General features: G+C 45.6%; 1 protein-coding gene across 3 annotated transcripts in view; it reads left to right on the top strand.

Moving 5' to 3' along the window:
- The first annotated feature begins 7,052 nt into the window (after positions 1–7,052).
- Positions 7,053–18,614, top strand: part of WAPL (WAPL cohesin release factor) — a 50,168-nt gene continuing 38,606 nt past the window's right edge. For 2 of the 3 annotated variants that reach the window (XR_012711772.1, XM_075258435.1), the window contains exon 1: positions 7,053–7,301. The gene's annotated coding sequence lies outside the window, so the exon portion shown is untranslated. The remainder of the gene's footprint in view (positions 7,302–18,614) is intronic. The other variant, XR_012711771.1, reaches the window with a different exon arrangement.

Genomic DNA, 18,614 nt, shown 5'->3' with positions numbered 1-18,614 from the left:
TCCAGCGTGCCTTTACTTAAAAATGACTTATTTCACTGCTAGACTCCTTTTAATTGACATGCTGCTATTTCACGCAAATGATTTTTGAAATCACAGCATGTCCACTGCAAATATTTTTCTGCAATGGGGGGGATGGGATTAGCCAGAATCCCATCCACTTTGCAGGTAATATAAAATGAAACGTCTTTTGCTGAGGCGTTTCTGAGGCAGCCAAAACTCTGCATTTTTCGCTATTATAAAATGGTGATGGATCCTTTTATCACCAGGGCCGCTGTGCTGCTAAAGAGATTGAGCAAGATAGTATGTCATCCCTGTTATCAAACATTGGTCGTTCACAAACCCAGCGCTGCTACAATTTTTATTGCATATGTAGCATTGTACCACAAGATGTCACTGCAGGCTACTTAATGCTGTATACTGCTGGTAACCACTGGGCTGCAAGGATACTGCATCCTGACAGCCATGCTATGTCACTGAAAGTAATGTACCTGGGTGTTATCCAGGAAAAGACTTTTCACTCTCATCAGTGGCGTAACTAGGAATGGCGGGGCCCCGTGGCGAACTTTTGACATGGGGCTCCCCCCTTCCTGACTGACACTAAAGACCTCGACCGACCAACCTCCGCCACATTCCTGCGCGCTCTATTATGCCCCATAGTGGCCCCTGCATACACCATTATGCCCCATAATGAACACCCATGAACAATTATTATACTCTGGGGTCTTTTCAGTAACCGCTTTTTAATGCATATAGGTTTCTGTTTGGGGGGTCCCAAGCAGACTCCACGAACGGAAACCTGATGTGAACCGGGCCTAAACATCACATTATAAAATACAATTCTAGTATGTATAATGGTAGACTTGTATAGAAGCAAATACAGATAGAGAGATAGGAAATAGACAGATCGATAGATAAGATAATCCTTTAATAGTCACAGCAGCATTGTAATACAGATATAGAATAATACACAGTAATATATTACAGATGTAAAAGTAAGGGTGTGACTGGCACCCTGGTGAACCTACAGGGAAGGGTCCCAACCCAGAATATATATGAGAATAAAGGATCCTAGTAGGCTGAATTGTAATATCAAAGATATTTTATTTAACTAATAGTACAAATTGCACTGTGCCGCACGTGGCTATACAGAGTATATACGAGAACGTTTCGGCAAGTTCTGCCTTCCTCAAGCTCGTAGTAATGATAGGAGTGTAGAATAGGCTCCAAATGGGCAGGGTGAGGTGAAAGTCCCCCCTGTTTATTGTCCTGTCAGGCAGGTACGGGTAATGGCCGTATTGGCGTGTAAAGTATACTCAGGTGTGCAACACGACCTATGGGAAGTAGAATGGGTTGTGAGGAGTGTAGGATACTCAGTCAAGTAACATGCGTGAGATGTGTATAGGATTTACCTTGTAGGCTCAAATAGGTCCCTTAGAATAGGGGTATCCTAGGGAGTAGATGTGGTCTGTTGTGCTCAGATGTGCTCAGCTTGTCCTACTCTGGTCTCTGACATGTAAATCAATAGTAGGCAGGCATACTGGTGAGTAGTTCTCAATGGCAGTTGTGGCCTCTTGAGGGTCTCCAGTATAGGTGTCCTGATTTGCGTGGCCCCGGGTGGGTTCCGTTGGTGGCGGTCGAGAGCAGAGGAGCCACCAACGGAACCCGCCCGGGGCCACGCAAATCAGGACACCTATACTGGAGACCCTCAGGAGGCCACAACTGCCATTGAGAACTACTCACCAGTATGCCTGCCTACTATTGATTTACATGTCAGAGACCAGAGTAGGACAAGCTGAGCAAACAGACCACATCTACTCCCTAGGATACCCCTATTCTAAGGGACCTATTTGAGCCTACAAGGTAAATCCTATACACATCTCACGCATGTTACTTGACTGAGTATCCTACACTCCTCACAACCCATTCTACTTCCCATAGGTCGTGTTGCACACCTGAGTATACTTTACACGCCAATACGGCCATTACCCGTACCTGCCTGACAGGACAATAAACAGGGGGGACTTTCACCTCACCCTGCCCATTTGGAGCCTATTCTACACTCCTATCATTACTACGAGCTTGAGGAAGGCAGAACTTGCCGAAACGTTCTCGTATATACTCTGTATAGCCACGTGCAGCACAGTGCAATTTGTACTATTAGTTAAATAAAATATCTTTGATATTACAATTTAGCCTACTAGGATCCTTTATTCTCATATTACAGATGTAGGCACACATATGCTGAGAAGAGAAGATATACTAGGAATCCATAGCAGCTAAGGAACAGAAGAAGAAAGACTTCATAATCATAATCATTAGTTCTCTGTGCGGAGTGATCTTCGCTTGGTCTGATGTAGATTATACAGCCTGGTCGCGGTTGGAAGGAAGGACTTGCGATAGCGCTCCTTCTCACACTTGGGGTGAAGCAGACGGTCACTTACAGTGCTGCCAAGTCCCATCAATGTCCCATACATGGGGTGGGATTTATTCTCCCGCATGGAGCTCACCACGGACAGTATCCTTCTATCACCCACCCACCTGTACTGGGTCCAGGGGGCTCCCCAGGACAGAGCTGACCCTTCTGATCAGCCTGTCAAGTCTATTTCTGTCCCTGGTTGATATACTGCTCCCCAAGCAGGCCACACCGAAAAAGATGGCAGAAGCACCCACAGAGTTGAAAAAGGCCCTAAGAAGTGTCCCCTGGACTCCGAAGGCCCTCAGCCTCCTGAGCAGGTAGAGTCTGCTGTGGCCCTTTCTGTGCAGCGCCTCCAGGTGATCAGCCCAGTCTAGTTTATTATTGAGGAGCACGCCCAGATACTTATAGGTCCTGACTATCTCAATACATGTTCCTTGGATCTCCACCGGGGTTGAAGCATTTCTCCATTTACTAAAGTCCCACCACCATCTCCTTGGTCTTCCCAGCATTAATCCTGAAGTGGTTCTGCTGGCACCATTCAACAAAACCCCGGTTTAAGTCTCTGCATTCCCTATCGTCGCCATCAGTGATAAGGCTGACTATAGCAGAGTCATCGGAGTACTTCTGTAGGTAACAGCTGGAGGAGTTGTGCCTAAAGTCAGCAGTGTACAGTGTGAAGAAAATGGGGCAAGAACTGTACCTTGTGGTGCCCCCGTACTACAGATCACAGTGTCAGACACACAGTCCCGGGCTCTCACATACTGAGGGTGGTTTGTCAGGTAGTCTAGTATCCAGTTGGACAAGTGATGGTCCACTCTACCAGGGTTCAGCTTCTCCCTCAGTAGCCCTGGCTGAATGGTGTTAAACGCACTGGAGAAATCAAAGAACATTATTCTCACAGTGTTCCCGGGTTTCTCCAGGTGAGAGAGAGCTCTGTGAAGAAGGTGGATGATGGCGTCATCTACCCCAACGCCCGGCCGATAGGCAAACTTGAGGGGGTCCAGAGTGAAGCTCACTAGGGGATGTAGGTGTGTCAGGACCAGTCTCTCTAGGACCTTCATCAGGTGGGATGTCAGTGCTACAGGTTGGTAGTCATTGTAGCCTATCGGGTTGGGTTTCTTTGGTACTGGTACTCTCAAGATGTTTTCCACAGCTGAGGTACCACTCCCAACTTTAGACTCATATTGTACATGTGCGTAATGATGCCACACAACTGGTCTCCGCACACTTTAAGAACCCTTGCACTTAAACCATCGGGTCCACCGGCCTTGTCTGCTTTAATAGATAGATGGATAGATAGGAGACAGATAGATAGATAGGAGATGGATAGATAGGAGATGGATAGATAGGAGATGGATAGATAGGAGATGGATAGATAGATAGGAGATGGATAGATAGGAGATAGATAGATACATAGATAGATAAATATTAGATAGATAGATCGATATTAGATAGATACACAGACATTGATATGCTGTATATACTTACACATCTACTCACACACATACATTCATATACAACATATACACACACCTATCTACACACATACAGGAATCACACAGTATATAAGACACATAATATAAACACATATACACATCTATACATATTTTATCCAAAAATATACTTACATGTGGCTGTGCAGCTCTGTCTAGCAGTGAAGAGAGCAGATAAATCGCACAGGATGTCTCCCTTCACACTCCGATACTGAGGAGGGGGAGGGGCGGAACAGGAAGCTGCTGTGTGCGGAAGCTTTTACAAGAAGCATGTGCAGCCCTGCATCTACTGGCAATTTTCTACTTATGGTAGGGAAGGTATGGGGCCCTTGAGGGTGTGGGGAGTTTAAGGAGCGTATTAAGGAAAAAAAGAACCTGCAGGGGTAGCGGCTGTCGCCGGGCCCCTAATGTCCCGGGTCCTGTGGCAGCTGCTACCACGGTAGTTACGCCACTGACTCTCATATATAGGAGTTATCTTAATGGACAACAATCAAATATACCCCAGGTATTCTTCAGATAGAAAAATATTAAAGCCAGCTTGTATCTATTCAGATTAGCTCCTGGGCGACAGAGCCTCAATGGGCCCCTTTTAGAGCAACTCACCGCACCAAAGCAAAAAACAACCAAAATGTGGTGTTTTTTGTTTTTGCTGTCGGAGACCTATTGGATTGGACTGTAATACAATCCATTACATACAAGTAGATACAAGCTGTTATGACATTGGAAAGTAAAGAGGAATTTGAGACAGAAATCTGCTCCGAATTCCTCTTTATTTTCTGCTCACGGTGGTGGACGCAGAGCATCAGCATTCTGTTGCGGATTTCCATTGCTGATTAGGCCCAAATGATTGGATCTAACCAGTGGGGAGTCTCAAGGTACGGCCTACTTATCAGCAGAAGAATCTGTGGCAAGATCAAGCAGCCTCCTTCTACGATTGTTTTCAACGAGAATGAGAGAAGAATCTGCAGCTGATTTAAGGGTGAAATCCACTGCAAAATCAGTGCCAGATTCCACCATGTCAACAATTTGTATTAAGGGGCGTGCTCAATGCAGAAACTGAGTGATCCCCGAATACATATATCTATCTACAGGACAAAGACTGGGCTTCATAACAAACTTTTGTCTTGGACTCCCCCACCCCCTTTCCTGACCCCTACAAGGTGTAACGCTCCATATACTGTCCTCCAGACAGTATAATTTCCCAGATTGGCCCCTGCACACAGTATTATGTCCCATAACGACCTCTTCACACAGTATTATGTCCCATAGTGACCTGGCCTCTACAGTATTTCTTGCAAATTTTGCAAAAATTAGCAGTTTGGCAAAACCCCAAATGTTTGGTTTTTAACACCCAAGAACTATTATTCAGAGTCCTGAGTATAATGATTGGAGGTGCAGGGGAGTTGATCAGATATTAAAAAAAGCTGTTACTTTCCTGAGCTCTAGTCTGACTCCCTGCTGTCTTCGGCTCCCCTCAATTTATTTATTATGCTTACTTATATAGCGCCATCATATTCTGCAACGCTTTACAGATATTGTCAGTCACTGTCCCATATAGGGCTCACAATCTACATTCCCTATCAGTATGTCTTTGGTGTGTAGGAGGAAACCGGAGTACCCGGAGGAAACCCACGCAAACACAGGGAGAACATACAAACTCCTTGCAGATGTTGTTCTTGACAGGATTTGAACCTAAGACTCCAGTGCTGCAAGGCTGCAGTGCTAACCACTGAGCCACCGTGCTGCCCCTAAATAATGTCGCCATCTTATGCAGCCGCAAAATCACAGGCGCAAAATAATGCGGCGTATACGCTCCTAACTCCCACTGAAATGAAAGGGAGCATTTTGAGCGCGTAATCTGCTTGCACGTGTATACATGCCAGATTGCGCTCCACTTTCCTCCGTGTGAACGCACCCTAAAGAGGACCAAAGACAGCAGGGAGTCATGGCGGAGCCCAGGAGAGATAAGTAACATTGTTTTCTCTGTTTCTTCCCAGGGGCCACTGCTCATCATAGGGAATGTTCACACTTGCACCCGTGTCTCTGTCCTTTTCCCAGGACAAACTGCATAGGGGACGGCTTCCCTGTGGTCAATTTTAAAACCTATTCAATGGGTATTTAACGTTCACACAGGGCAAGAGGGGGCGAATTTTGGTGCTGAATCTGCGTCAGAATCCACCCCCTCACAATAGCGGTCTATTTAGACCGCAAATTTTTTGCCGTGAGCAGCACATTGCCGCTCACAGAAAATAGAAGTGAGCTACCCTTTCTTCAGGCGGATTTCGTGGCTGATTCGGCGACGCCGTTTGCCTCGCGGCAGCACGCTCCGGACCAGGCCCATTCATTTGGGCCTACTCCAGAGTGGGAAGTCACGACTGTCGGGAGCCACGACAGGCGTATTTTGGTCCTATTCTGACGCGGTTTACCACGTCAAAATCAGGATCAAAATACGCCCCCATTGCCCCGTGTGACCTAGGCCTAAAGCAAAACGCTGGTGTCTATACGCAGCGTCTCCGCGGGGAATCCTGGTGTTTTTTTTGCACGGACACAAAGTCCTGCATGTCCGGATACGAGCACAAGTGTGAACGCCCTGTTATCTACAGAACTCCCCTTTACCGTGTATAATGATAGCAGTTTTGGGTTGGACATATGGGGTCAGAACAAACTTCCCAGTGAACCTCACGAAACTAATCTTGTGGGTTTAACCAACAAATAAACTTGCCACAGACTTCAGCGAGCCCCATTCTTGCCTTCGCTTCCACTTCAGCCCTCCAGGGGGCCTGCGAGTCTCATATCACGACTCTGCTGCTGAGGCCCCCGCAGGGCTGAAGTGGAAGCGAAGACGGCCGTGAGTAAGAGCAGAGATCAGTAAGTAGATAGGGCACGTGACCTGCCCGGGTTACTATAGCAGGTTTCAATAAGAAACCAGCATCATTGACAGTCAGGGCTGATAGCCAAACACGGAGCTCGCGGGGCATTCTGGGACTAGTAGTTTTCTGTAAAACTACTAGCCCCACAATGCCCCGCAACTTCCGTGTTTGTGATCAGCCTATTGGTTTCGTGGACAGTTCTGCGTCATTAGCCGGTCTCCGCCCTTGGTGGCGCATGCGTAGTGCCGGCTGCTGGTTAATGGCTGAGTAAAGCGTTCGCTGATTGGTCGGCCGGGCGCTGTGTGAGTGTAGTGACGGAAGGGGGGCAAATGGCGGAGGGATGTTCCCGGGCCCTGTTTAAATAATAACAGCCGGATATTTCCTGTCGGTTTTCGCGTTATTTTCCTTGCGGTGCCTGCCTGCTGGGGGAGCGGAGGAGAAGGAGAAGACGCCGCTGTGGAGACCGGCCGCTGCTGAGTGTGAGGCGCCGAGCTCTGAGTGGAGCCCTGGGGATTAGAGCGTGTGAGTTCTCCCCTGGAGGGTTAGTGGTGGGAGAGACCGCATGTATGACGCCCGGGGATGTGGCTTCCCTGTGGCTCTGTCACTCTGCCCCGGGCCGCGCGGCCTAGCGCCCCTGGCCTGTCTGTGGTCGAGTTTTGGGGAAGTTTCCTGTGGCTGAGTGTGGCCTGCGGGAGGGGGCAGGAAACTTTCCAGCGGCCTGGGGATCAACTTCAGGGTCTTGGTAGAATGTGCCGGGCTGGCCCCTCCTCACTAGACACGGGCTGATCCTGTGAGGACCGGCCCTGCTGCTCTCCCCTGGCCTGGCCAATCTGTTCTCATTGCGTCCTATAGGCGGCTGTTTCCAGGCCACAGTGTAGACGTGTTGTTTACGAGAAGCTGTGGCTGATACTTATACCGATCTGCTGTGTAGTATTATCTATTATGTATATATATCATGCTTATTTACCTTCCAGGGACCGGATGACATCACCAAAGAGATCTACTGCTTGCCGTCTGCTGATGACATCACTGGTGACATCACTTTAGACAGACTATGCTTTTAGTTACAGAAGTGATGACATCTATTGGTGGACAAGGGAAAGGGGGATTGTTGGCCTGTTGTCTGACATGCGGATGGTCTTTATGGCCTATTTAGGTGCAATAAATAGTTAATAAAACAAGGTCTCCTACATCCACTGCCCTGCAACTATTCATTCCTATGGGATTGCCGTAAAGTAGGCGATTTCTGGCAGTCCTATAGAATTGAAAAGAGCAGCAGTGCCCAATGCATAGTGCTGTCAAATAGAGGGACCCTTTACTTCATCATCAGTGGGTCATCCACCAGCCCTGTGGTCCTTGTGCATTGTATCAATAATAATAACATCCTGTGGAATGGAGTGCCAAAGTCTCACTGCTGGTAATGTAAAGCATCCCTGACACTGGTGATACCTCTTACCCTCTAGATGAAGAGGTTTCTCCTGTATCAGAGTTATAGATCCAATGTATAGAAAGATCTCCATTTCTATGTGTCTTATCTCCAGAACAGTCAGATACTTGGAATTCACATGAATGCAACACTTCTGTTTCTCCTTCTCTTCAGCTTAATCCTAATATGCTCATCTGGTTTTTGGTGCAATGACGGCGTCCCCAGAGTCTGCATCACACCAAAGATCTACCTCCTGCTATGCTTGAAAAGGTCATGTCAGACATAACAGAGATGGAGAACCTGGATTACTTTGTCACCCTCCTCTATGTCTGTACATGTCATATTTTATTTCTATATACAAATGCCCAGAATATTATATGTTGGTTGGCTGGTGAGACAAAGTTGTATCCTTAACATGATCATATAGGCCTCTAGTGATGAATCTCATGATTTTTCTTTTTTTTCCCCTTGACAGCAGCTGCTTGGCGCTAGGTGTTAAAGTGGTTGTCTAGACATTGGATCAACCCTTGTGGAATCCAAGGGAGGTGAAAAATAAAATTAAAAAAGCATACTCCTCTGTTTGCTGGTTTAGTTTAATATTCATGCTTGAAGTACTGCGCCCCTCGTGACCACTGAGACCGGTGACGTATGTGAGTGATGTCCCTGGTCCTTGACTAGTAATGTCCGCCAGTCTTTTAGTGCCGGTTTTAACCAGTGCTTGACTCTCTGTTGATGGACACAATAGAGTAGATGGTAAATGTAGGTCTTGTATACCTAGAACATGTCATCTGTCATTCAGTAGATGGGTTGCTGGTAGTGGATTTGTGTCCAGCTTGGGTTTTACTAGTCAGTGTTGTAAAGGTCCCCAGATTTTTGTGGCTAGCTTCTGTATGTATTGGTGATCATAGATAATGTATAACAAAACAATAGAAACTAGCATCTAGACGCTCCTCTCTCTCCTTGTATCCAAGCAGAGCAATCTTTCTGTCAGCTGAAGGATCTGGTAGATCTTTGAGTGAACATCCTTCAGTTTGGAGATTAAACTACAGCTTACTAAGAGAAATACTAAGGAAGAAAGGGTAATGTGAGATAGGTAGCTCGGTATTTGATGTGCTGCAGAAAGGTGTATGTTAGATGTTTGTCACAGGTTACCCTTTGTTCACATCTGCGTTTGGTATTCCATTCGGGGAGTCCGCATTAGGACCCCCCCCCCCCCCCCCCCAACGGAATACCGAATGCAAGCGCTGTGCCAGTGAAAGTACACGGATCCCACAGACTATAATGGGGTCCGTGTGCTTGCCGCGCTGCCTGCACGAATCAGACCCCATTATAGTCTATGGGGTCCGTGTGCTTTCACTGCACACCGCTTGCCGTTGCGTTTGGTATTCTGTTTGGGGGTTCATCATGCGGACTCTCCCGGACGAAATACCAACACAGATTTGAACAAGGCCTTAGTTTGGTTGATCCTTTGTGATAGTGTATTCCCCAGTCTTTGACCAATTTTTTGGGAAAAACCAACACCAAGCTTTCAATAAATAAGAAAGTTTTTTATTTTCTTTGTCAGAACCCAAGTCCCAGAGTTACGTGGTGGCGGCTGTTGTGGGTGTAATGAAAACTTGCACCCAGCTCTGTCATGGTGTTTTTTTCAGAAACAATCTAGAATAGAGAGATGGTGTCCCACGCAAATCTGTAATCTAGTATGGTGGTACATGCAGGATGCATCATGAAGGAGTCTGTCGCCACTAAAATTGCTTGTAATCCATTTTTTATGCTGTTGCAGGGGAGGTTATATAGTGAACATTCCTCTTGTGTCAGCTTTTAATCTGCATACAAATTGACTGTAGAGAATTTCTCTTCTTCTGTGGTCACCATCAAATGCCACCCTCTAGCCCAGTGGTGGCGAACCTTTTGGAGACCGAGTGCCCAAACTGCAACCTAAAACCCACTAATTTATCACAAAGTGCCAACACCACAATTTAACCTTAATACTGTGCGGACCCAGAATTAAGGACCCACAGAACACAGTCGTGTAAATGGGGCTTTACAGAGCTTTCAATACTGCAACCAACTTTGTACTGCATTTGGTACTTTTGAACAATTATCGCACAGAGCAGTTTTATAGTGACCACGTAATGTTGTTATGACCTCTAATAATATCACGTCTGCTATAAAACCAGATACTGTGTGATATCAATAGTGAAGGACTCCCACACAGTACAATCTGCTTCACAGTAGCCCCCCACACAGTACAATCTGCTTCACAGTAGCCCCCACACAGTACAATCTGCTTCACAGTAGCCCCCACACAGTACAATCTGCTTCACAGTAGCCCCCACACAGTACAATCTGCTTCACAGTAGCCCCCACACAGTACAATCTGTTCCACAGTGGCCCCCACGCAGTATAATCTGCTGCAAAATGACCCCCACATAGTATAATTTGCTCCACACACAGTATAATCTGTTCCCCAGATGGGTGCCCACAGAGAGAGCTTTGAGTGCCACTTCTGGCACCCGTGCCATCACGACTCTAGCCTAAAGACTGATGGGCCCTTATGTGCTCTGGCAGACACGGCCTTGCCCCGTTTGCGCCACATAGACCTTTACTTTGTATGCCTATTTTCTTTCTCAGCAGTAAGACATCAACCAACCTTACAACCATGTATACGTGGTTTAGAAGTGATATATTTCTTCTATCAAATTTTGCACTTGATGCTAGAACTGTGGCACTTGGTTAGAATACACCATTACTATCATATCAGTGGGTGTCAAGACTTGGCACCCCTGCCAATCAGCTGTTTGGCATCTTCAATGTTTGCATCAGTCATTCTATCCACATGGGTCCACTGTTTCAGCAGTTTCCCATTCATTTGCACACTTGACCTATTAAAACAGCTGATTGGCAGGGGTGCCAACAGTCTGACCTCGGCTGATCTAACACTGAAGGCCATCCTATAGATCCTGGAAAATACCGTTGGCGTCTTCTAAGAAGCAATTGCATGATACTTTTATGTTTAAAGAGGATTTTTGACACAAAACGTGAGTCTGTCACCAGGGTGGAGCATTTTATACCAGAAACAAAATGAGATAGATCACCTGGTTCTAACACTTTTTTTTCCCTATGATAACGTGTGCCCCAGTTGCACACACATTTATTTTACTATAAGCAAATGACCGATCGGGAATACCGGGGCGGCTCCGTTGTTTCAGACTGCTATGCTGCACATTGCTCTAATACGCTCTTCTTTTCCTCCTGAAATCTGGCTTTACCCTTTCTTTCAAAGAGATGGGGACGGAGAACAGTGTTGGGCATAGCACTTTGGGTTAGAAACCTTGCTTAGTGTATTAATCAACAAAATACCCAATTATTAATGTGACTAATCAACTTAAAGGGGTGTTTTATTAACACATAAGGAGGACTAAAATAATAAACTGTATATAATCTCCTGTCAGTTTGTTTGGGGATCCAATGGAGTGTCTCCATTATGGGCCCTAATCTTTGTGGACTTTCTGCCTATGCCTGAGTACTGCAAGGGGTCCTATTATTCAATCACTTTTTTTTTATCATTAACACATCAGAATAGCCTTAAGAAAGGCTATTCTTCTCCTACCTTTCGTTGTCTTCTCCGCACCACCGTTCACCTAAAATCCCGTTTTTTTTGTTGGTATGTAAATGAGTGCTTTCGCAGCACTGGGGGCGTCCCCAATGCTGCCAGAGAACTCTCCAGCGCCTCCATCTTCTTCTGGAACGAGGTCTTCTTCCAGCGGTGGCTTCTAACTTCTAGGCCTAGGGCAAAGCCGACTGCACATGCTCACGGCCACAAGAAAAATGGCCGCTTACATAGTATTGTAAGCGTCCATTTTCTCGTGGCCAGCGCGCATGCGCAGTCGGCTTGCCCGAGGCCTATAAGTTAGAAGTCACCATCGGGAAGAAGACGCGGTGAAGACCTTGTTCCAGAAGAAGATGGAGGCGGCGCTGGAGAGTTTCTGCCAGCATTGGGGACGCCCCCAGTGCTGCGAGAGAGCTCATTTACGTACCAACAAAAAAAACTGGATTTTAGGCGAATGGCGGCGCAGAGAAGACAACGAAAGGTAGGAGAAGAATAGCCTTTCTTAAGGCTATTCTGATGTGTTAACGATAAAAAAAAAAAAAAAAAGTGATTGAATAATATGATCCTTTTCAACCAGTTGGTGGCTGGCTGCTAAAGCGCTGTTTGAAGAGAATATCACTGCTGAGCCACAGATTTCCAAACATGTTCCTGTGCTGGCCAGAGGTCAGGAAGACCAGGGACTAGAGATGAGCGAGTACTGTTCGGATCAGCCGAATTGAAATGAAGGGACGTAACCGGCACGCGGGGGGTTAAGCGGCCGGCGTCAAAGCGGAAGTACCAGGTGCTTCCATTCATTTCTATGCTTGCGTGCTGTTCGGATCGGCTGATCCGAACAGTACTCGCTCATCTCTACCAGGGACCCAAAAGGAGACTCTCTGCTGGCCAAACAGATAGGTGAGTATATAACATTTATTTTAGGTTTCCTTTTGTGATGTTTTTTTTTTTTTCATATCCTCAGGCACGTGCGATTTTATATACCGCTAGAAAGCAGACAGTGTGCTGAATTCAGCAGACTGTCGACTTACCTTTTATTTGCCCTGGCGCAAGAGATGTTGTTACCGTTACCGATCTCTGCTCACTGTCAGAAGGGTGTTCCTGACAGTCTAGCTGTGCTATGAGGAATGCTATAGACGAGTACTGTTCAAGGGGGCGTTCCTGACAGCCAAGCTAGACTGTAAGTAACGCCCTACTGACAGTGAGCAGAGATCAGTAACGGCCCAGGGGCACATAACAAGAAAGCCATCAGTGCATTGAATTCACGCACTGTCGGCCTTCTAGCAGTATACAAAACCACATGTGCCTGAGGACATCAAAGAGCTCTTTAAACGTATTTTCTTGAAGATTGGGTGCTGATGATTTCTTCCTATAGACACAGAAGCAAGTCAGCTAGTATATATCCTTTCCTTAGACGATACTTTCATCACTTCAGTGGGGGCCCCAATTAGCAACAATCTTCTAGCGCAGGGGTCAGCAACCTTCGGCACTCCAGCTGTTGTGAAACTACAACTCCCAACATGCTCCATTCACTTCCATGGAAATTCCAAGAACAGCAGAGCAAGTATGCATGCTGGGAGTTGTAGTTTTACAACAGCTAGGGCCTAACCCTGTCCTAGCGTTTCCTACTGTTGTCTGAGCTGCGTGTTCCCGATCCACAGAGTTGAGAGAGCCCTGGTTCATGGAAAGAACCAGTCAGCAGACTACTCATGAGGACCTTGGGATAAAACAAATCAAAAGGTTGTTGGGTAATATTTGCATGGGGCCCCTAGAAATGAATTGTGCTAGTGGACTTTATACACCCTAGTCTGACACTGTTTGGTATGATAAACCATGTGATCATATAATCTGTTGGGTCTTTGGCAGCAGCTAAAGGGTTGATAAAAGATTTTGATGACTAAGGGCGAGTTATTGGTTGGAAATATTATTTATTTCCAGTCACCAGAGCTTTTTCATGGCATAGAGCAGTGTTGTGTACAAAATCCTTTCTCAAGAGCTAAAGACTATTCAGATTTTCTAGGGTATGTGACTATTGGAGGTCCGATATAGAGGACTCCTGCTGATCAGCTGGTTCAAGATGACATGGCAGTTTCCCTGTGCTGATGTCACATTGTGCAGCAGCAGCTCCATTCAAAGCCAACAGCGTTGTACTTGGTATTCAGGCATGCTTCAGTGCCGTGGCCTCTTTAACCAGCTGATCTTTGGGCATCCCACATGTTCCTCTCCCATTAGTGATCTATCCTAAGGATAGGTTATCAGTTGGTCGCCCTGGAAATCCCGTTGAAATGAAAAGTTCCTAAGTAGTAATGAAGAGGGTGCATGTCTGAGAGGTGGAACCTGCACCTTGAATTTATTGTACATCTAGTGACTATAACCAGTATACAACCACAAGTAGTATACCTGCTGTACATGATGATACCTCTTTTATATATGTGGCCAGCTGTGAAGTCTGTCTATCCACTTGAACTTTTACCTTCTTTCCACTAGTCTCTCCGAGTCTGGTTTCCACCATATATAGATGTTGCAAAGTTAACTTTAAGTTTTGTAGACACAGCATGTGTATACACATGCTCACATACGGTTTACGGGTCCGTAAACACGGCATCGATAAGACACGGATTAGTAGCCATGATTTTCACTGACCCATATATTGAAAATGAATTGACAGAGCCACAAATAAGGAGAGATAAAGGTCCGTCTCCATATTTTGCAGCTCTTCAGTATGGCCTAGACATAGAGCCGCAAAAACTCCGTGTATAGTAAAGTACAATTCTGTGCAGGACTCCTTAAACTGTTGCAGCCCAATATCATATCACAGAAAGCAACAAAACCGCAAAAACAAAAGTCAGTGACTCTTTTCACGCATTTTATTGTCTTCTGTGATAGATCACGTTGCAGCAATTTAACTAGTTGCTGGAGTAAGGGTTAACACGGCTACATCTGTCTGTTAGATCTTTACCTGGTCTCCCTGAATTTGGTGACTTTAATGTGTGTGCTTTACTTGGGCTGAGTTCACACTGGGTATTTTGGTCAGGATTTTGAGGCCGTATTTTATTTTTTTTTTTCTGGGAGCCGTTTGTTCCGGTTCCCAGAAAAAAGAACGGATATGCTCATTCTTCAGGCAGACTCGCCTCGCGACATCAGCCTGAAGACACTCCCTCCACTGGACTAGGACCATTCATTTGGGCCTAATCCGGAGCAGAGTGTGCGACTGGATGCCGGTGCACTGCACCAGTATCCAGTCGCAGCTACACGTATTTTGGACCGGAACCTGAGGTGGCCTCTGCCTCAGGTTCTGGACCCAAAAACCTTGTGTGAACCCAGCCTTAAGGTCTAAAACATCAGTTCATGTTGAGTGGATAAGAATTGCCTGACTGCTTGGTGCAAGCTGTTGACTCTAAAAGACTTTTCCCATGAGCATAACCATATTTAAACCGCTCAGTGCCATGGACCGCTAGACTGTCAGGAACGCCCTTCTGACGGTGAAGAGATATTGGTAAGGGCACCGATATCTCTTACACCAGGGCACAGAACGGGAAAACGGACTGTGCTTTCTAGCGGTATATAAAACAGCATGTGCCTAAGGGCTCGTTCACATCTGCGCCCCGGCCTCCGTTCTGCAGGTTTCCGTTTCCTGCCCGAAACTGAGCAGGAGACGGAAACCTGCCGGCATTTTTCATACCCATTCACTCTGACTACAGTGGTACAAACTAACAATCACAGGCCTCTTATGCAGAGGAAAGACGTGTAAGGGGAAGCAGATTTTTGGGATCTGTGACAGTAATTTCTTTCTAGCTTGTGTTAAGTGTGGGGACGCCGGAGGATACCAGTGTGTCTCAGGTGCTGTTTTTTTTTATCTCCCGTGTCATGTCTGTACCTAATAATCATACAAATGTAATAAAAAAAGAATAAGATCAATGCTACTGTGGACGCAAGTTCTCTGCTACCCTAGGGCACTGAGCGCAAGTACTCAGCTTGAAATTTGAAAGATTTTTTTTTATCCACTGTAGATTTGCCGACCTTCACAAAAATAAAACAATCGTGCCAAACATTGGAGACTATTTAGTTAGGTATTGTAAATATCTTTAAACGCTAATTGAGTTAAAAACAAAAATTGTAATAAGTTAATTCTGATTTAACAACATTTTTTTTATGTTATGGTTGTCCTACCTTGTTAGGCTAAGTGCTAACCTGCCCTGGGCTCTCCATTGTTCAGATCCAGTAGGAGACCCGAATGACTGAGAGCACGTCCTCAAAGGGCTCGTTCACACGGGGCAAGAGGGGGTGGACTTTGGTGCTGAATCCACGTCAGATTCTGCCCCCTCACGATAGAGGTCTATGCAGACCTCTAGCTTACTTTTTTCTGTGAGCGGCATGTTGTTGCTCACAGAAAAAAGAAGCGAGCTGCCCTTTCTTCTGGTGGATTCCGCGGCTGATTCAGTCCCGGCGTCCACCTCGCGACAGTGCCCTCCGGACTAGGCCCATTCATTTGGGCCTATTCCAGAGCAGAAAGCCGCAACAGTCACAGCAGGCACATTTTGGTCCTATTCTGTCGCGGCTTCCCGCATTACAATCGGGACCAAAATACTCCATCCCGGGTCCCGTGTGAACAGGGCCTTAAACAGGAGTTACCTGCGGGCCCCATCACATGTCTGGCATTTCTATACTGCAGAACTTTTCTTTCCTACAATTTTTGGTGGATTCTGCACCGGAGATTCCAACACAGATGTGAACCTAGCATTAACTGTATGTGTAACATTTAAGACAAAATAATACAAGGTCTTTCCCCAGGGGGGATTTGGTGCTGTTCGCCCACGTTGGGCTTTGATAACAGTGTAGCGAGATACTACCTCAGTTAGGGATTCCTAGTAATGTCCTCATGTTTTGTTGTATTTGGCGTTCAAGGTGCCAGGACCTCTGCTGCTTATCTTCACTGAATCCCAGGTCCAGCAATGTTCATTGCAGTTCCCCCCTCTTCATTTGTATGGTACTGAGCTGAATACAGGACATGCAGTGTCATTGGCCTGAGAAGTGGAGGCATTTAGTATTGCACCTCCTCAGTCAGTTATTGATGACCTATCCTAAGGATAGATAACACTATGTAACAGAGATTTTGTCCTTGATCATCAGATGTTATTTCCTAGCAGTGCATAGGTTGGCATTACAGAAAATACTAATTATTATTAATCAACCTTGGTTTTATGACCAGGGCATCGAAAACAATAAAAATGCCTGATATTAGTAAAAATAATGACTATATTCAGCCGTCTAGCTTCATACACAATAACAAAATGTCATAGAAAAATAATGTCATTATACAGGACTGTAAGAGTCGAGATATTCAACTAAAAAGTGTTTGCTTTCTAGATTTACGATTATACTCTAAGTCACTTTTCTCGAGCAAGTCCCCAAATGTAATCTCCCATCATGTTTTTGTTGTACTGTCCTTGGTAGCGACGTTTCCACTGGTCCGCAACTTGAACACTTTCGTCCAGAAGGTTCCACTGCTTCAGTGTAGATGTCAGTAGCTCAGCATTGGACTTTGTGAGTCCCATATCTCATGTCAAGTCGTTGAGATCCTTTTGGTTGGGGTAGTATCTCTCCGTTTCTCCCCTACTGACTCTATAGACTGGATCAGTTACATCTTCTTGTTCAAAATCTGATGGGCCACGTTCTTCTGGTGATGGCTGATTTCTATCAGGAGGTTCAGGTATGGGAGCTCAGTGCAGTGTGGTACTATAGCAATTGATGATGGGATATCAGGATACGCCACTGGAGGAGCATTCTTGTCACTTTGGCGTTTAGAAGGGTCAACGATGCAAAAGTAGCAGTTGGTTAGGTGGTTGGTAGGCTCTCGCCAAATTCTTGGAATAGCAAACTTCATGGCTCTTCTTTCCCCCCATCCCTCAAGTGTTCTTTTGCAGTTTTTCACAACTTTAGTGAGGTGCCCAGGGTTTGTCCTGGTCCCCAACCTGTACTCCGAAGTATACCTTATAGGCTTCACACATCCTGACCGATGTTCTCACTCAATATTTCTTGGCCTGCGTCTTGATGAATTCACCACATATGTAGCAAAACGAATCAGCAGAATTCTACTTTTGCATGGTCGATCCTTCCAAACGTCGAAGTGACAAGAATGCTCCTCCAGTGGCGTATTCTGATATCCCATCATCAATTGCTCCGGTACCACACTGCACTGAGCCCCCATACCTGCCCCTCCTGAAAGAAATCAGCCATCACCAGAAGAAAGGGGCACATCAGACTTTGAAGAAGATGTAACTGATGCAGTCTATAGTGTCAGTAGGGAAGAAACTGAGAGATACTACCCCAACCAAAAGGATCTCACCGACTTGATTCGAGATATGGGACTCACATCCTCTTGATGCCATCTCTGCATCTAACTACACACTATATTTCTCAGTCCTATTCAGTTGCTGCACTTGCTCTCACACTATATCGCTATCCATTATCACACTGTAACTGCAATTACAATAAGGACTACTGTCCAGCAGACGTGCTTATATAGTAAACAGGCAGACGGCTGGAATATTCTACTGACGTCTAGGCATGGCTAGAATAATGTAAATGTTAGGAGTTTTCAGAACAGTCTAGAATATTTCACCTATACATGTATGGATAGATATATGATATGCTTGTTAATTAAAATATATGATTTTAAAATATCGATGTCCTGGTACCAAAAGCAAAGTTTGAGTTGAAATTGGCATTTAATATTCTTTAAAGATCTAAATAATCAGAATATAACATTATTGAAACAAAGACAAAACAAAAATAAACATTTGTT

The sequence above is a fragment of the Leptodactylus fuscus genome, chromosome 10 (assembly GCF_031893055.1).
Source record: "Leptodactylus fuscus isolate aLepFus1 chromosome 10, aLepFus1.hap2, whole genome shotgun sequence".
NCBI classification, from domain to species: Eukaryota; Metazoa; Chordata; class Amphibia; order Anura; family Leptodactylidae; genus Leptodactylus; species Leptodactylus fuscus.
This window is presented reverse-complemented; position numbering and strand designations above follow the sequence as displayed.